This window comes from Delphinus delphis, chromosome 3 (assembly GCF_949987515.2).
Source record: "Delphinus delphis chromosome 3, mDelDel1.2, whole genome shotgun sequence".
Lineage (NCBI taxonomy): Eukaryota > Metazoa > Chordata > Mammalia > Artiodactyla > Delphinidae > Delphinus > Delphinus delphis.
This window is the reverse complement of record NC_082685.1, coordinates 163273772-163293061: the sequence shown is the minus strand read 5'-3', so window position 1 is coordinate 163293061 and position 19290 is coordinate 163273772. Positions and strand designations below refer to the sequence as shown.

The window sequence follows — 19290 nt, the reverse complement described above, 5'->3', positions numbered from 1 at the left end:
GTGGATCCTCATATAGACAAAGCAATTCTCTAAAATGCCCCAAAAGTATTCAATTCACTTCCTCTAAGGCACCAGTGGCTATGCTAAGAGCAATGGGAAAATCAGGAGTATAAGATGGAACGAGTCCATGTATTTGAAACAGTAATTATATATAAATAACTGACCAGTTCTGGGAACTTGGTGGTTTGTAGGAGTTTGTAGGACCCTGGTTCTTATCCTCTCCTGTTCTGGGGGCCGCTTGGGGGCTGTGGAAAATCGAGTGTGGGTAGAGCCCTGAGCTGCACTGAGGTTCTGTGGATGTGGGAGTACTCAGGGGCATGGATGGGGTGTCCAAATATAGGAAGAACTGACAAGCAGAGGTCTGCTTAGGGTAGAGAAGACCTATTCAACCCCAAGTGGGTGTGAGGGTCTGCTTGCCACAGAAAGCCAAGAGGGAACTGTCTTAGTTTCCTAGGGCTGACGTAACAAACTATCAACAACTGGGTGGCTTTATGACAACAGAAATTTATTTTCTCGAGTTCTGGAGGCTGGAAGTATGAAGTCAACGTGTTGGAAGGACCATGTTCTCTTGGTATATTTGAGAGGGGATCCTTTCTTTTCTCTTTTAGTTTCTGGTGGTTGCTGGCAATCCTTGGCATTCTTTGGCTTGCAAAGGCATCACTCCCATTTCTGCCACCCGTCGCACTCTCCCGTGTGTGTCTCTGCGTCCAGATTGCCCTCTTCTCATAAATACACCAGTCACGTTGGGGTATGGCCCACCTTAATCCAGTATGACTTCATCATAACTTGATTACATCTGCAAAGACCCTATTTCCAAATAAGGTCACGTGCTGTTTCTGGGGTTAGGACTTCAACACGTCAGAACCAGAACTAAATGGCAGGCTATACCTCCCTTTCCCTTAAGTCTGTGAGAGCTGGGGGCCCAAGAGCAAAGAGGCTTCTCCTAGGTGCCACACTGCCAGGTTCTGTATGCTTTTCTGCACCCACGCCTAGGACCAAAATATGCTAAGATACCCAAACAGTAAGACTGAACCCCAGGGAACCAACAGAAAAAAATCAATATTAATGCAGGCCCATTTGTAGGGGCCGTGAGGTCAGAGGGAGGGAACTTGGGCAAAACAATCAATCATAGAGCTGATGAGGCACAACTGCTGGGTGACAGAGTTGAAAATGGGAAAGCAAATGCTCTACAAGGCAAGGAGATGTTTTTTTTTTGGTCAGGCAGTGAATTCTATAAATAATAACATGAAAACCAATTTTCTAAAATACAGTGTCAGTGTGCAATGCATTATTTCTCAACCATTAAATGTAAATGCAACAGAGTACTTAAATGGAAGTTTGGGCACAGACATAAGACAGCATGGATCAGATACCAAATGAGATGCAAACTTAGACGCAAATTTTCAGTGAATCCGGCTTCCTGACTTGTACTAATCAGTGATGCTGACAAAAATTCTGGTCTCCTCCCAGATGCAGGGGAGGGTTGGGATTTCCTAGCCCCACAGGTTAAAAGCAGTCACGTGACATCCTCTGGCCACCCCTACGTGGGTAGGGGTGAGGTGTGCCACAGGAAGAAGATTTATGGGGCCAGTGTACCACCTGCCATGCTCACCTTCTGTCCTTAGAGGCAGACGTTCCTGTGTGCCTTCAAGCCTGCAGTGACTATTTGTGTGGACACAAGGGACTCATATTCTAAGTCTGAACTGGAAAAGCTAACAAGGGCAAGAGATAGGCTGTCTGGCTGCTGAGTGATGGTCTGAAGGACAGGTGGCTACATAGGATGCAAGCTGCACAAGAGAGAGGGGTGGGAAAGGGACGTGGATTTCGTGGACCTGATGTGGGTTACCAGACAGTGAGTTGGGGATGAGGGGCACCTTGACGGGCAGACCTCCACAGAGAGAGCAGAAAGCCTGCAGGAGAGCACATCGTCCGCAACAAGGCAACTGCAGGTGAGAGCTCTTCAGAGAGGGTGGTGCTGGGGATGCCGATGTTAAGAAGCCAGCTGAGACCAGTGCCAGTGGTGCAAGACCTTCCTGCACCTCTCAACTCTCCGGGGTCCTTTCCTCCCTATTTCCCCACCATAATCATACACACACCTACATACCTACCTACATACACAAACACGCACACGTGCCCCTCGCAAGGGGTTCATCATTCCCTTCCCAAGTAGCCGGAAGAAAACCCTGTAGGACACCTTCCCTGGAGGGAGACTGAAGAGCTGTAACTTTGAATGAAACTGGAAGCTTTGACTATTATACGGGAGTAGGTATTCTAAGTACCATACTGCAGCTCTGTTTTAAAAACTAAAGTAACTTCAAAAAATATTTATTAACCAAATATTCAAAATAGTTAACAACCAGTATGGCATGGGCACCAGTCACTAAGAATAGGTACCAGCGATGTTGGAGCAGAGTCTTGGGGGCCCTTTGTTGTGCATTTAAGCTGCTGAGATATGGGGAATTTGGGAAGAGCGGGTTACAGGGGAGAAGTCAGGGTGCCCTGTCATTGGCTGGCACTGGATGGGTGAGGTTTATTCAAGGCAGATGGCTGTTATCAACCCATATAGCAGTGTGTTGATATTTTAACAACCACTTGGCTGTCAAGGGCTGCCTGAAAACCATGGGGCTAGGAATGAGTTTTCCCACGGAATACATTTTAAAGGGATAATGGGAACTAAGCAAAAATGCTTGTGATTTCATCCCATGAATCTTGACTGACTGATATACTAGTTATTTATATTAACTAATGAGCTGATTAGAGATGGTCTGATATCTACAACTGTACCATATTCAATTTCCTAAGGATGAGGTTGTAGAAATTGGGAGGTGAGACTGGCCCCCAAATAAAACAATGAGCAATTGTTCTGGGAAGCAAGAGAAGGAGAGAGAGGCAAAATCTTCTGAATGGTGGGAAAAAGGTGATGGATTCCCTGTGTGGAATCACAAAACTGTAATTTTATCCTAGCTGTGTGCATTTAAGATTAGCCATGCCATCCAGTTGTTACTGCTATTGACATTGTTCAAACCAAATGGTTTAAAACAGCCAACAATAATATATAACTCTAAAAACGTTTGATATGTGATCTAGAATACCATCAATTTGAACACTGAGTTTATGGACTTTTGTGCTAGGCTTATTAAATTTATTTAAAATTTTAGTTATTTATTTATTTTTTTTAATCAGTAGGTGACAGGTGGGATACATGTGTCCTTACCCAGGAGCCAAGAAAAAAACAAAACAGAATATTATCAGGATATTTCAAAACCTTCAGAGAGGTTAGATTTGCTTGCTGTATTAATGTCTTGTTAGTGTGTTTGATTTTGCTTTGTTTTGTATTTTAACAAACAAGAAAAGAATCAGGTTTTAGTTTTACAAGTGTTACTATAAGAATGCAAGTAAAAGGGTCTAATTTAAAATTTTTAAAGTTTTTATTTTACTCAAGTGCCTTTGAAAGGTAGAAAATGCTTACCCACCCATTCTTATCTAATATATAATTTTTAATCCTAGAATTTGGGCTCTGATTCTTTTTTAAAAAAATAAATTTATTTATTTATTTATTTTTGGCTGTGTTGAGTCTTCATTGTTGCATGGGGGCTTTCTCTAGTTGCAGTGAGCAAGGGCTACTCTTCGTTGCAGTGCACGGGCTTCTCACTGTGGTGGCTTCTCTTGTTGCGGAGCACGGGCTCTAGGTGTGCGGGCTTCAGTTGCTGTGGCACACAGGCTCAGTAGTTGTGGCTTGCGGGCTCTAGAGCACAGGCTCAGTAGTTGTGGCGCACAGGCTTAGGTGCTCCGTGGCATGTGGGATCTTCCCGGACCAGGGCTCGAACCTGTATCCCCTGCATTGGCAGGTGGATTCTTAACCACTGTGCCACCAGGGAAGTGCCTGGGTTCTGATTCTAATAAAGCCCAAAGAATGAAAAAGAAAAACACAATTGTCTAGGTACCTAAACTTTTCACTTAAAGTTAATTCTAATCAAAACACAAACAATTCATAAAGAGAAAGACAAATACTATATGATATCACTTATAGGTGGAATGTAAAATATGACAAAAATGAACTTATCTATGAAACAGAAACAGACTCACAGACATAGAGAACAGGGTTGTGGTTGCCAAGGGGAGGGGGGTGAGGGAGGGATAGATTGGAAGTTTGGGACTAGCAGACACAAACTATTGTATATAGAATGGATAAACAACAAAGTCCTACTGTATAGCAGAGGGAACAATATTCAATATTTTTTAATAAACCATAATGGAAAAGAATGTGAATAACTATATATATATGTGTGTGTGTGTGTATATATATATATATATATATATATATATATATATATACACACACACATATATAACTGAATCACTTTGCTGTATACCAGAAACTAACACAACACTGTAAATCAACTATACTTCAATAAAATAAGTTTAAAAATACACAAACAATTCACTGTTCTGGCTCATTATGAGGTCAAATAAATGTTTTCAATGCTGTCATAAAAATGCCATTTGTTTATGTTAAGGTTATTGATAGATATATAACATGACTGTCTATAAGAGAAAGCTAAGCTTTTGTCTCATGAGCATTTCATTGTCCCTGTATTTGAAGGCAAATTAATTGATCAACTGTTTCAAATGAATAGTGAATGGATGGAAAACTCAGCGTCTTTAGGCTTTGACAATGAGCACATGTAGCTACAATACTGCAGCCAAAACCCACTTTGTTATTGGCCACTGTGATGCCAACAAGATTTAGATCAGCTCTTCATCAAGAAGCTGGTCTCTCCCCTCGAACATGGACAAACAACAGGTGGCCTTATAGAGGCCAGGAGCCACCTGAGGACTATGAAATGGAGGTAGAGGTTGTGCATTCACAGGATATAGACAACATGGTACACAGAAAAGCAGACTCTGAAATTCTCTGGTCCCTAATGACTCCACTGAGTCACAACCAATCCAGACTGTCACTTCAAGAGAAGTGAGATACTAAATTAATTGGTTGTGCTAGTTGGGTTCTCTGTTACCTGCAGCTGAAAGCATCCTAACTGATATTATTATTTTTTCGATGTCCCTTAGTGTAATATGAAATTATATTATTTATTGCTCAGTCACCTACTATCTGTATCATTCACTAGAATATACTTTCCTTGAGAGTGAAGATAGTTTCTATCTCATTCACTGCTGTATCCCCAATATCTACCCCGTCTGGCACACAGACACTGAATAAATGTTGACTGAATATAAGATAGCTTTTGCTGGATCCAATGAATATAATGTTAGTCCAAGGAATTCTCCACCTTTACAGTTGCCTGAAAGCATGATGTGCTATAGTTTTATTCTGAGAGATTTGGAAAGAGCCCTTCTTTTTACAGAATTATCATAAGCTGAGTGATGGAAAAGCCCTTCCCAGACTTAGCTCTTAGGAAAGACATGGTTTGTCTCCACTGACTCACACATCTCATGCCCACACTCCTTGCCTTCTGCAGATCTTGACTACATATCATTTTTATAAAATGGGTTACTTCTTCCATGTCTATAATATATACTGTAAATTTCGCTCAGAAGATTCTACCCTTGGGCCACCATACTTGTCAAATCTGGATCAGTCAAAGCTGCTACTGGTAAATTTTATCATAAAATCTACAGAAGATGTTACTCTGCATGTCATCCTAACAATTTCTAGGACTCTGCAATGGAACATTCATGTCTCCAGTGATGGTGTCAGTGGGTAGAACTTCAAGCTCCTAAGAATGACTTAACGGCACTGGAGAGAGCTGTATTGTCAGTTATCACATCCAATGGTCCAACATGTTAGTACTAGGGAGGGAAGCCAGCACGTCTCCAGGTTTGCACCACTAATGCCCAGCTCACAGCTGGCTTCTTCAAAGGGCCTTGTCCTATCAAAGGTTCAAGACAAAACATGAGTTTCTGGAAAGACATGGATTTTAAACCTAAAAATATGTTCCAAAATAGCCTTTTATTCAAGTTCATAATTCTGAACAAGAAAATGAGTTCAATAATTTACCAATATTAAAGAGTGAATTGTGTCCAGACTGTCTCCTTTTTTCAGCTTATCAGGTCAATATATGCTATTGTTGAAGTTTCAGAAATAGTAAATTTATATTTAATATAAAAATTAACCATATTCCACAGCTAAGAGAGAGAAATATAAAATTTATACTAACACAACTTAACCAGCGGTATCCTGTTTTTTATGTGTATTATTGGCATATGTGATATTGTCCCTCAATATTATTGTCAATTTTTTTCCTATATCACCTCATTAAAAAGTAATGGCTTAATAACGCTCTAACCAGTAGATGCACTGTGATTTTTTTTAACTATTCACCTTATATTGAGGGTTAGTTTTGTATTTTTCTTATTAAATTATATCTAAACTTTTATGCATATTCTTTTTTTTTTCCCCCCTGCGGCACGCGGGCCCCTCACCGCTGTGGCCCCTCCCGCTGCAGAGCACAGGCTCCGGACGCGCAGGCTCAGCGGCCATGGCTCACGCGCCCAGCCACTCCGCGGCATGCGGGATCCTCCCGGACCGGGGCACGAACCCGCGTCCCCCCGCATCGGCAGGCGGACTCCCAACCACCGCGCCACCAGGGAAGCCCTGTAATAATTTTTAAGGATGGCAAACATATTGCCACTTAAAAAAATTGAGACCTATATTCTCGCCCTGCCTGTAGTTTATGAGCATTATGGGTATCCTGCATCCAAGCTAGCACTGGGTATTTCAGAACATGTATTTCTCAATTTTGTAGGTACAAGTAGTATATCTTCTGGTCTTAGTGTGTTTGGACTATTAAAACAGAATATCAGAGACTAGGTGCCGTATAAACAACAGAAATTTATTTTTTACAGTTGTAGAAGCTGGAAACCTGCGATCAGGGTGCCAGCATGATCTGCTTCTGGTGCAGACTCTCTTCTGGTTGCAGAGCTGTTTTCTTATACCCTCACATGGCAGAGAAAGGGCTGTAGAGCTCTCTGGGGTCCCTTTTATTAGGGCAGTCGTCTCATTCATGAAGCCTCCCCTTTCATGATCTAACACCCCAAACCATCACATTGGGGGTTAGGATTTCAATCTACGAATCTTGGAGGGGGTCACAAATATTAGCCCATTAACAATTCTTTTAATTTTGGTTTCTCTGATATTTTAAAACCTTGACTCCATTTTTATTTATCTTGTAAAGAGTTACTTTTTTCTTGGTAATTTTATGTCATATCCTTTGCACACTTTTCCACTAGAATTTTTGTTATTTTTTTTGTTGTTATTTGTAAGTGCTCTTTCTTTATTAATAATACTAATAATTCCTTATTCTCATTTCAAATGTCCGGTGCCTCTTTTTTTTTTTTTTTTTTTTGCGGTACGCGGGCCTCTCACTGTTGTGGCCTCTCCCGTTGCGGAGCACAGGCTCCAGACGCGCAGGCTCAGCGGCCATGGCTCATGGGCCCAGCCACTCCGCGGCATGTGGGATCTTCCCGGACCGGGGCACGAACCCGTGTCCCCTGCATCGGCAGGCGGACTCTCAACCACTGCGCCACCAGGGAAGCCCCGGTGTCTCTTTTAATACACTATTCTCATTGTTATAAGTTAACATATAGGGTAGACATAAGAAGGAAATATAGCAGCAGTCTTTAATACAAAGGAGTAGTTTAATGTTGCAAAATTTCTGAGGCTTATAGAAACTTTTTAAAAAGGACAAAAATATTAACTTTAGGACCAGAGTCACTTGTAATGCAGATTAGGCTTATACTTACGATACCTATCCATTTCTGAATTAGAAATATACCTTTGGGGTAATAATCACAGTCTTAAGTAGTATATAAGCTTTTAACCTGGATGCCCCAAAAAAAGGCTTTGTAGCTCAGCTAACAGAAAAGCCATACTTAACGTAAGAGTTGAAGGTTGGAGGTGAGACAGGAAAGAAGGGGGCAGAGCACAACCATTAAGAACAGGATATGACATAAACTGGTTAGAACCAACTAGGCCCAAGATGCTGGAAGACTTGACTTCCAGGAGACCTTGAGCCTTATTACATACTCAGTATAATACATTAGCATCTAAATGACACACCCACAGGCGCCATGACAGTTCCAAGGCCCACCATAAAAGGTCAAAAAGTGGGTGGTGGCTCAATTCCCATAAAAATGTACCACCTCTACACTTTGGGGCCTGCTATTGCCTTCTGAGATGGCCCACACTCTGTTTGTGGGTTGTGTATCTCTCTAAATAAACCTGCTTTCACTTCACTAGGGCTCACCCTTGAATTCTTTCCTGCATGAAGCCAAGGACGCTCACTTGGATGCCCGGCCCAGGGACTCACTCGAGACTTGGGACATGTCCATCCTCTCGCACCCCATTTTTTCCTACAACAGAGGCGTTATATATTTCCCTAAGCTCACCCTACTTTGGTTGCAGAGTCATAGCTAGAACCAGGGGATTTAGAAGCATATCAAGTACAGCAAAATTCTTCTCCCCCAACTGTGTATACCAATGACACACGCAAGCCTTGCATTTTTTGAAAAATTTCCATCACAATTATCTTAAGAATGGTAATATTACAATAGCATCAGGCTGCAATACTAAATTTTAATGGCACATTATTTATTATGAAAGACTTTTTCAACTTATTTTTACTGATATCATTCACGTAGTAAAGATCTAATATGTTTGCCTAAATCCTATAATATGCCTATGTTAAATCTGTAACAGGAAACCGATCAGGACTTTTTCAAATTAAACAATACATGTGAATAATACATTCTTTCATTAAAAAAAAAAATGTAATGGCATATCCTTCTACTTAGCATTATCCTTTAGTTATTTATACCCAAATAAGTACCACTGGCAACCAGAGCATTCCAAAGATTGCTTTTCTGTTGTTTGCCCCTATAGTGATAATTTCTATGGTAATTACAAGGATAATCCCGGGCATAACTGTAAATTCTATGGCTAAGTATCCTCAGGAAGAAACTTTAAAAATAATAGATTAGCTTATTTTAATGATGTTACATGTTTGCGTGGTTAAGAACTATTACATCCCTCTGGGCTAAGAACCCAATGCTGGCACAGAGAGGATGGAAAGCCAGGCTCTAGGACATCAATAAAAAGAGCAAATGGAATTCAGTGTTTGCCTTTTTTATCCTAGTCTTTCAACTATTATGGCTGATATAGTTTATGGCAAGTCTCTGAATTAATGAAGAGAATACACTGGTAAACAGAAATGCATTTCATGTTCCACAAAGGGAAATTGAGTTGCTATGGAAAAATATACCCCCAAATAATGATAAAATTTTACGCTTTTTCTAAAAAAAATTTCAAAACCCAAAAACTAATTTAAACCTTTTTAAAATGCTGGGAAGTCTCAAGTTTTTCAGAAATGCAAATATTTTAGGTCATACAATTTTACTGCAGAATTCCAAATATATATATATATATATATATATATATATATGTATATATATATATATGTGACTGGAAACACTGATGTTTAGGGAGGAGCTGGGAAATTGTTGGAAAGCTGCTCTTTTCTCACAGAAAATTCACTTTTTACAACTCTCTCTGCTGAAACTTCTAAAGACTTTGCTTTGGGGTTCAGTAATGGATGCCATTATCTGACAACGTCTGATCCATATTTTTTTAAAAAAGTAAAATACAGCTAGATGCTGAGTGACGTGTAGTTATTCAAGATTCTATTAATTCTATCTGTTCTCTGTAGCCTGTTACACCAATGAGCATTTTGAACTGTATCCAATAATTTCCACAATATTGGCTGTTTTCAGGAAGAAAAAAAAGCTCAGACAGGAAACTCAAACTTCCTTTGAAATACTTCATTTGAGTGAAAGTTTGAAGAATTTTGTGGTTTGCAGACTATGTGCAACATTTGTTTGAAATGCATATGTTTCAAATCCATCATAATGTAATTATATTACACTGATCAACTTTAGGTTGAAGAAAGAAATTTCTGGAGAAAAATCTTCTACTCATCAACAGCTACCAGTGATGAGTCCCTGCCTGTTTCAGGTTCTTTACATATACAACTGAGACTCTGTCAACTACCCAGAAAAGCAAGTGGCATCACCTCCATTTCACAGGCTTGGGAACCGAAGTGACTTGCCAAAGGCCATAGAGCTAGCAGGTGACAAATGAAGCTGGCTTAGATCTCAGCAACTTCAAAACTTGTGCCCTCTCCACTACACCTGTCTCCTAAAACCCTGCTTCTTACTTATAACAGACACAACTACTGTATCAATAAATCTTCACCACCATCCTAAGTTAATGGGTACATGTCGGTGAGAGCTAATATCAGAGGCTGACTTCTAACACCAAAAACCGTGTTATCAAGAGTGAAATCACCAGCCACTATAAGCTGTCCCAATGTTCCTGCAAAATATTTTAGCTCTCTTTGGAGAGGCTGTGAAACTATGTCACTTGTAGATTTATTGAGACCTAATCAATCTCTTTCCTATTGTCCTGCAATTTAATCGCTGGAAAATTTGTCATTGCTTAATGTAAATCATATGGAGTTGGAACCAAAAGGACAAGACTCAGAATTATTTATGACAAAGAGGGAGAGTTTTCCATCTACGCAATATTCTATCTTAGTTCTAGTATACTGAAAGAATATATAACCCAGGATTACCAGCTGTGGTGTAGCCCTCCCCACAAACAAACAAACATCTCATTAAAAAACAAATTCAAAATCGCATTTATGCAATTTAAGCATTTCGTTTTTCATTAGGTAAAGATATAACATGATTCTCTTTTTATTCTTTACATGCATACTTGTACTCTTCCTTTTGAAGATCGTTCTTTTTTGTTAAATTTATATTACTGTGTTTGAAAGTCATTTAAAATTTGATGACAAGTAACTTTTTTTTTTTTTTTTTTTTTTGCGGTACGCGAGCCTGTCACTGCTGTGGCCTCTCCCGTCGCGGAGCACAGGCTCCGGATGCGCAGGCCCAGCGACCACGGCTCACGGGCCCAGCCGCTCCGCGGCACGTGGGATCTTCCCGGACCGGGGCACGAACCCGTGTCCCCTACATTGGCAGGCGGACTCCCAACCACTACACCACCGGGGAAGCCCGACAAGTAACTTTATTTCCTGGTGGTCCAGTGGTAAAGAATCCGTCTTCCAATTCAGAGGACGCGGGTTCAATCCCTGGTCGGGGAACTAGGACCCCACATGCTGCAGGGCAACTAAGCCCACTCACCACAACTACTGAGCTCTTGTGCCTCAACTAGAGAGGCCGCGTGCTGTAAACTACAGAACCCACACTCTTGGAACCCAGGCGCCACAACTAGAGAGAGAAGCCCATGCGCCACAACGAAAGGTCCCACGTGCCACAACTAAGATCCGACGCAGCCAAATAAATAAATAAATAAATAATAAACAGGACTGATTTATGGAGAATTGAGACTCATTCTCTTATGGAGTACTGTTATCAATAAAAATTTACCTTATCAACATTAACATTTTATAAGTTTTAACATATTTAAAATGAGCCACAGGGTGAACTATTAAATAGCAAAGTATTTAATTTGATTCTCTCCATATGGGTTGTCCTGTATTCTCTGTAACATTTCCTTGATTATATTAGGACTCTACTTATAAAAATATAATAAAAAATAAATATAGAAAGAAAGAAAGAGAGAAAGAAAGGAAAGAAAGAAAGAGGAAGGAAGGAAGGAGGGAAGGAAGGAAGGGGTGAGGGTAGTAATTAAGAGGTACGAACTTCCAGCTGCAAAGTAAATGAGTCATTGGGTATGAAATGCACAGTGTGTAGAATGTAGTCAATAACTAAGTAATATCTTTGTGATGCCATATCAAGATCATTGGTGATCATTTTGAAATGTATAGAAAAAAATGTATAGAAAAAAAATTGACCTGCCGCTGTAGGTCAATTATACTTCAAAAACAAACAACCATACACACAAACTCACAGAAAGAGATCAGATTTGTGTTTACCAGAGGCGGAGGCGGAGGAAGGAGTAACTGGATGAAGGCAGTCAGAAGGTGCTACAAACTTCCAGTTATAAGATAAACGAGTACTGGGGATGTAACGTGCAACATGATAAATATAATTAACACAGCTGTGTGGTATACATGGAAGTTGTTAAGAGAGCAAACCCTAAGAGTTCTCATCACATACACAAATGTTATTTCTAGTTTTTAATCTCATTTCCCTATGGGATGATGGATGGTCACTGAATTTATCGTGATAATCATTTCATGATGCATGTAATTTAAATCATTATGCTGGAGACCTTAGACTTGTACTGTGCTGTATGTCAATTATATTTCAATACAACTGGTAGAAGAAAAATAAATGTGATTAGCGTGATATTTATTTTGTTTTTCCTAGGTTCTAAATCAATTTTATTTATATTCAAATCAAATATAATTTTTGTTTAGAGGAATCTTGTGATTTCTCCATGCTATGCAACCTTAAGATATAATAGAGTATCTATGATAGAAAGTGGTTTTTCTGAGAAGAGTACTTTTTTGGATTCTTTCTTACAAATAAGATAACTTTTCTGAGGATTAGGAAACTGAATATGGGCAAATAATTTAACTCCCCTTTTGCATCATGACATTGAAGATGGAAGTAATTAACGTTTTCCAGGTCTAAGCTGGACAAGGTAGGGAAGAATTTCTGGCTTTTGTTGTTTTTTTCGGTAGACTTAGGAAGAATGCATGGCACCAGGTTCTGTACACTATTCAAACACTGGTAGTAAAGAAGTCCAAGTGTAGGACTGATACATGGAATTGATGTAACTTTTAAAAGGTGCTTTCATTCTGTTGCAGAAGAGAAGGAAGAGATACTCAGTATTATTTTCCCTGCTTCCAAGGCAAAGCACAGTGTAAAGAATCCTGTTGGTTTTGCCAGGTAGGATAATAACACAGTTTTTTCTGGACCCCCTTCTAATTTTTTCCAGGCCACTTTACTGCAGGGTATACACGTTATGACCATGATCCTCCTACTGTTATAGTGCAAATAATTTATCCAAGCCACGTATATTTGTATGAACAACAATGTGTGACACAGAGGCGGCTCACCTCTCTCTCATCGTGAGATTTCTTGATTTAGAATTCCAAGTATCCATTGGAAATTTCAAATTAAATGGCAAGAGGTGACCTTTAAAAGTCTCTTCCAGAGACCGCTTAGAAAGTTCTGTGGGAATCATTCCCTCTTCCTTCCTCCTCTTTGCCTTTCAGTTTTGGATGTGTTGGTTTAAAAATCAATCATTTTGTCATTCAAGAAGTGATCATACATTTCCAACAGGAGAGAAAGTAAGGGCATGAGAAAAGATGACTTTTTTACTCTAAATAAGGGTAACAAATGCTTATCAAGGAATGTTTGTTTGGCTCAGAATTAAAGTCATCATATATAATAGGAGTTTAGCATCTTGCTTTCCATCCAAACCAAGACTGCTTGCTCAAGCGCCTTTGAGAAACAACACAAGATGACTTAGGCTATTAGATCCTGTCAGCATAAATCTTCCCTATTGGCAATGGGAATCTATTTATTTATTTAGGAAAAAAAAGAAAAAGAAAGAAACCTTTCCTATGCCAGGAGAATTAATGCTACTAAATGAATACAATTAAAGACAATGGAACTTTTATCCACTGTTACGAATTAGTCTTTGCACAGCACAGCACCCACAAGACTACAAATTATATTTCTGTCTTTATCCACTTGGCCAAATGCGCACTTATTACCACCGTTCATTTAGAATCTAATTCAATCATCTAGGCAATAGATTTTAATGGGTTCTGCTACTTCTTGATGTGCCCCAAGGGAAGAAGGATTTTGTTTGGTTTTCCTCCCTGAGTCTAAGAGACTGTGTTGGTTCTACCCACTTGTAAAAACAGTCTTGCTCTGCATGTTTGCTGTGCAAAATAGGGTGTGGTGAGCATGGAAAAGAGACTCATTTTAGGGAAACCCTCCAATTTTACGTGATATTGTATTTATAGTAACAGGAAGTTATACACAGATTTATGGTCTCACATCAGTGGCTAGACACAGGTGCTGTGACCCAGCAGAGAGCTGTATCACACGGGAGTAGAGAAAATTCTGCTCATGCATTTAGTTGCATGTTTCTACATTTCAGTCCTAATACCTGGGAAGGCAGACTTCAATATGTTGTGTTAATTAAAAATTTTATCATAAATTATTTTTGCCCCAAATATTATCCAGAGTAAAGGTCTAGGAGCTATTTTGTACAGATAATCTCAAAACATAAAATGTTTTAGAAGCAGAATTGCTATATATATCAGCTCCACCATGGAGAAGCAATATTAATTCACCACATTTTATTTGCACGACAATTGACATGTCATCACGTTAATTCATGTGACACCCTTTATAGTATTATCCACATTTTTAAGATCAAAAGAGGTGACATCATTTGTTCAAGGTCACAGAGCTAGTCGGTGGTGGCACCAGGACTTATGACTCCACAGTTGACATTCTTTCCACTTTATTTCCTTAAGAAATTGGAATACTCATCAATTCATCATTGGTAAAGAAGAGGAAATGTATCTTCAGCTCCTAAGGGTCATGCTTGATTATTCCCCAGATGTGGACTGTTTTGGTCACCTTTCAATTCATGCCAGGATATGCTTTCATAGCCTCCCTTAGAGCAGATTCTTGCCATCGTTTTGGATGACTCCAAAACGCCAAAACACGGCCCTTCAGCTCCTTGCCTGTCTCCACTGCTGAGACATCTGCTTCCCACCAGTTCAGCCACCCCCTGGAATCCACTGTCATCTCCCTGACTGTAACCCCCTAGAAACTTAATCACGTTACCTGATGAGAGGCAAAACAGTACAGTGGGGCTTCCCTGGTGGCGCAGTGGTTGAGAGTCCGCCTGCCGATGCTGGGGACGTGGGCTCATGCCCCGGTCCAGGAAGATCCCACACGCCGCAGAGCGGCTAGGCCCGTGAGCCATGGCCACTGAGCCTGCGCGTCCGGAGCCTGTGCTCCGCAACGGGAGAGGCCACAACAGTGAGAGGCCCACGTACCACAAAAAAAAACAAAAAACTAAACAACAACAACAACAACAAAAAACAAAAAAACAGCACAGTGTTACTTTCATGGGCTCTGGAATCTGACCCCTGGACTTCAACCCTATTCCAGTTCTACAGTTTACTAGCTGGGCAAGTTTTAGTGTCATGGTCCTAAAAAAGTTGATAAGATGAAAAGAGTTAATAATACATGTAAAGAGCCAAACAATCTGGCATTTAGTTAGTGCTGAATAAATAGCATCTTTTTAAGCCCTTCAACCTTTGACCCCCTTTTTCTCTCCAGTCTTCACCAATGTGTATACTGGGGGAAATCCCTGAGAATTGTGACTGTGAATCTGTGAAGGAATGGAAACCCGCTGGCTAACTTCCATGAGAGAGTGGTTCCTAGACCAACATAGATGCATGGAAGACACAGGTGCATGGAAAGAAGCACAAATGATGGGGTTTACAGATACAGGGATGGGAGCAACGTCCAGATAGGCTGCTGGATTCTGAGTAACATGAGAAAACTGGGAACACTGTGAGCCCAGGAAACATAGGCAGGGATGAGTCATCCTAAAGCACATTTTCACACAAGCCTGATGGCTGGGGAATTCCAGGTGAATGTGTGAATGTGAAATTCCCTTCAAGAAAACAGTATCTGAGCAGAATGGGTCAAAAGACTGGGAAGTGAATCAGAGAGCAAGCAAATCTTCCTCTCCAGTTCATTATTTCTCTGTCTGGGAGAAGGGGAACACAGTAATAGCTGTTCCCTGACTTGACTTTGTACCTTGGAGACTCCTAAGGCACATTCACATATTGAAGTTTCTTAGAACTCCTATTGTAAACCAGTAAGCTTAACTGTATTGCAGCCTGGTCCTCCTGTTCCTAACTTTTATTTATTCTATGTTCATCTTATCTTCACCCCAATCTAGGAGATCAGATGTGAGATTTTTACCATGGAGAAAATAAAGGACAAGATACAAGACCATGTTAGAAAAAGTTACCAGAGTACACAGTTCTAGGAAGTTCACTTTTGCAGAGATGGTTTGGATTTAGTGATTCACGTGTATAAGAGAAAAACACTGGGTTCCTTGATTCCAAAAACTAGCTCTCTATGCAAATACTAGGGGATAACCCCCTGAACTCTGCCATCTCACTTTGTTCACCTATATAGTAGAGATTATAGTGCTGGTCTGACTCAAAGGAAAAAAGAAGGTAAAAGTTAAATGAGACAATGCATGGAAAGTGCTTAGCAGAGGGCTTGACACAGATAAAGGAGATATTACAAGTTCTGCTTTTATTATTGTTATTTTACTCTTCGGTTTACAGAGTTCAAAAGCTTAAGCTATTTAACAAATATCATATGATATAGCTTATATGTGGAATCTAAAAAAAATGGTACAAATGAACTTATTTACAAAACAGAAATAGAGTCACAGATGCAGAAAACAAACTTATGGTCACCAAGGAGGAAGGGAGGGGGGATAAACTGGGAGATTGGGACTGACATATACACACTACTGTATATAAAATAGATAAGAACCTGCTGTATAGCACAAGGAACTCTACTCAACACTCTGTAATGACCTATATGGGAAAATAATCCAAAAAAGAGTGGATATATGTATATGTATAACGGATTCACTTTGCTGTACACCTGAAACTAACACAACATCGTAAATCAACTCTACTCCAATAAAAATTAATTAAAAAAAAGCTTAAACACTTAGAGTACAACAACACGGTTGGTGATAAAAAGAACTCTGTCTTCCAAATATGAGGCCAGAGTCCTAGGTTTTCACTGAAATCTTATCTCTGGAAACAGTCTTAAATTTGCCAATTTAGAAAAACAAGTAGTGTCGTAAATATGAAAACTGCACCTTAAGTTCTACTTGGCGGTAGGTGATGGAAAGGTTTTGCTTTGTCTTATTAACTACAATAGATTGAAAAAGAATGATATACATCTTTTTTGCACTTTTTAAAAGCCAAGAAGAAAAACAACAAATAAAGTGATAGACTTAAAGCTGCCCGACCTTCACGTACTTCATCAGCACACACTGCTAACTGAGGTATCTGATCTCAGAATGGAAAATGTTTCCAGATAATCCTTTTATTTCTCCACTAGGCAAGGAAAGCACTTCTTCTCCACAGACCATGAATCCTCAAACTTGCATAAAGATATTGAAATATACTTTCATTTAAAACTTCAAAACAAATGACAATAATGATAAAACTATTCTAATATAATTTCTAACCCATGTGGAAGGAGTCATGTGTACACCTGCCAGAGTGTGTTCAGTCAATATTGTATTTGTGCTTAATATTTTATGATTTTACATATACATTTAGGTCCATATCATGTTGCAAGTACCTTCAGATGAAATCAGATTCTACATTCTTCTCCTCACCTCTCACAAACCTTGTGGTCTGTGTACCAACAAAGGGTGTGACGGTTAATAACTGAAGCAATCTGATCAAATGATGTTGCAATATTGCAAAGTTTACACTTTGAATTTTGATGAAGCTGAACCTTTCTCAAACAATAATATTTATGCATCATTTTGACAAGATCATCCAACTGGAATGGACAGGGCTCTCATGCCCTTTTGACAAAAGATTTAATGGTCCTGCTTCCAGTACATTCTGCCCTCAAAAGTTCATTCTACAATAGTCAGAGGGTGCCTCCAACATAGGTGAGACTCTGGTATTCCTCACTAATAGCCTGCTGAAAGCTTCCCATCTCACTTGTCATAGGGCTGCCTCAGAAAACAATAATCTAAAAAGGAACAGGAAACAGATGACCTAAGGAAGAAATTCAGTGGAAAAATGCAGAGAATAAATTTATGTCTAATATTTGTTATCTGTTTCCCTAATTGCCCAGCCAATTTCTTCTCTCTCTTTTTTTTAAATAAATGTATTTATTTATTTATTTTTGGCTGTGCTGGGTCTTCGTTGCTGCACATGGGCTTCCTCTAGTTGAGGTGAGCAGGGGCTACGCTTCATTGTGGTGCGCGGGCTTCTCATCATGGTGGCTTCTCTTGTTGCGGAGCACGGGCTCTAGGTGCATGGGCTTCAGTAGCTGTGGCACGTGGGCTCAGTAGTTGTGGCACACGGGCTTAGTTGCTCTGCAGCATGTGGGATCTTCCCGGACCAGGGATCAAACTTGTGTCGCCTGCACTGGCAGGCGGATTCTTAACCACTGTGCCACCAGGGAAGTCCTGCCCAGCCAATTTCTGAATTTAACTTACATCAGAAGAGCTTAAAAGTTGAGACACTAGATTTCACTCATATTTTCATATTGAGAAATGTGTGCATGAGAACACGAAATGTACCTTTCCACTGTTCTCTACTATGCCACCCTCATTAATTGATTAATGTTCTACCCCCAGAAGTGGCCCTGCTGCATTTCTCTATCTGTTCCTAAATCTGGCCTCATTCCAGCCATGCTGGTCTCCTGTAAATACCTCAGGGCCTTTGCACTTGCTACTCCTAGTACTTTACCCTGGGACACAGCTTCCTCCCTTTCTTCTTCCTGTAGGGTTCTCTGCTCAAGCATCATTTCACCATAGCACCCCTCCCTTCACTCTTTTCCCCCTTGTTCTCCTTCATTGTTCTTTATGGTTCTTCAATTTTCTTTCTCCCCTCACTAGGTGTGAACTTCATGAAGGCAGAAACTTTGCTTGTTTTGTTTACTGCTGAATCTCAAGCCCTGGAAATTTGTGGAATAAAAGTGCCATGAAATAATAATTCACTGGATCAACTGTGTGAATAAATAAGTGAAGCATTTTCAAATCTTATCTGCACGTGGCCAAATATGCAAACAGAGTGCAGAAGGCACAACGGTCCCCATGTCAGGCCAAACCCACTCCTTTATTAAGAAACTGAGACTGGGCTTCCCTGGTGGCACAGTGGTTGAGAATCTGCCTGCTAATGCAGGGGACACGGGTTCGAGCCCCGGTCCGGGAAGATCCCACATGCCACGGAGCAACTAGGCCCGTGAGCCACAACTACCGAGCCTGCGCGTCTGGAGCCTGTGCTCCGCAGCAAGAGAGGCCAAGAGAGTGAGAGGCCTGCGCACCATGATAAAGAGTGGCCCCTGCTTGCCACAACTAGAGAAAGCCCTCACACAGAAACGAAGACCCAACACAGCAAAAATAAATTAATTAATTAATAAACAAACAAAAAGAACCTGAGACTAAATGTAAAGATAAACTCAAGGAGTGAGAAACAGGCCAGGTGGGAGTAGACCCACTAAGACTTAGAGTCAGAG

General features: G+C 40.2%; 1 protein-coding gene across 3 annotated transcripts in view; it reads right to left on the bottom strand.

Moving 5' to 3' along the window:
• CTNND2 (catenin delta 2) overlaps positions 1–19290 on the bottom strand; it is a 937337-nt gene that overhangs the window by 477547 nt on the left and 440500 nt on the right. The gene's annotated exons all lie outside the window — the stretch shown is intronic.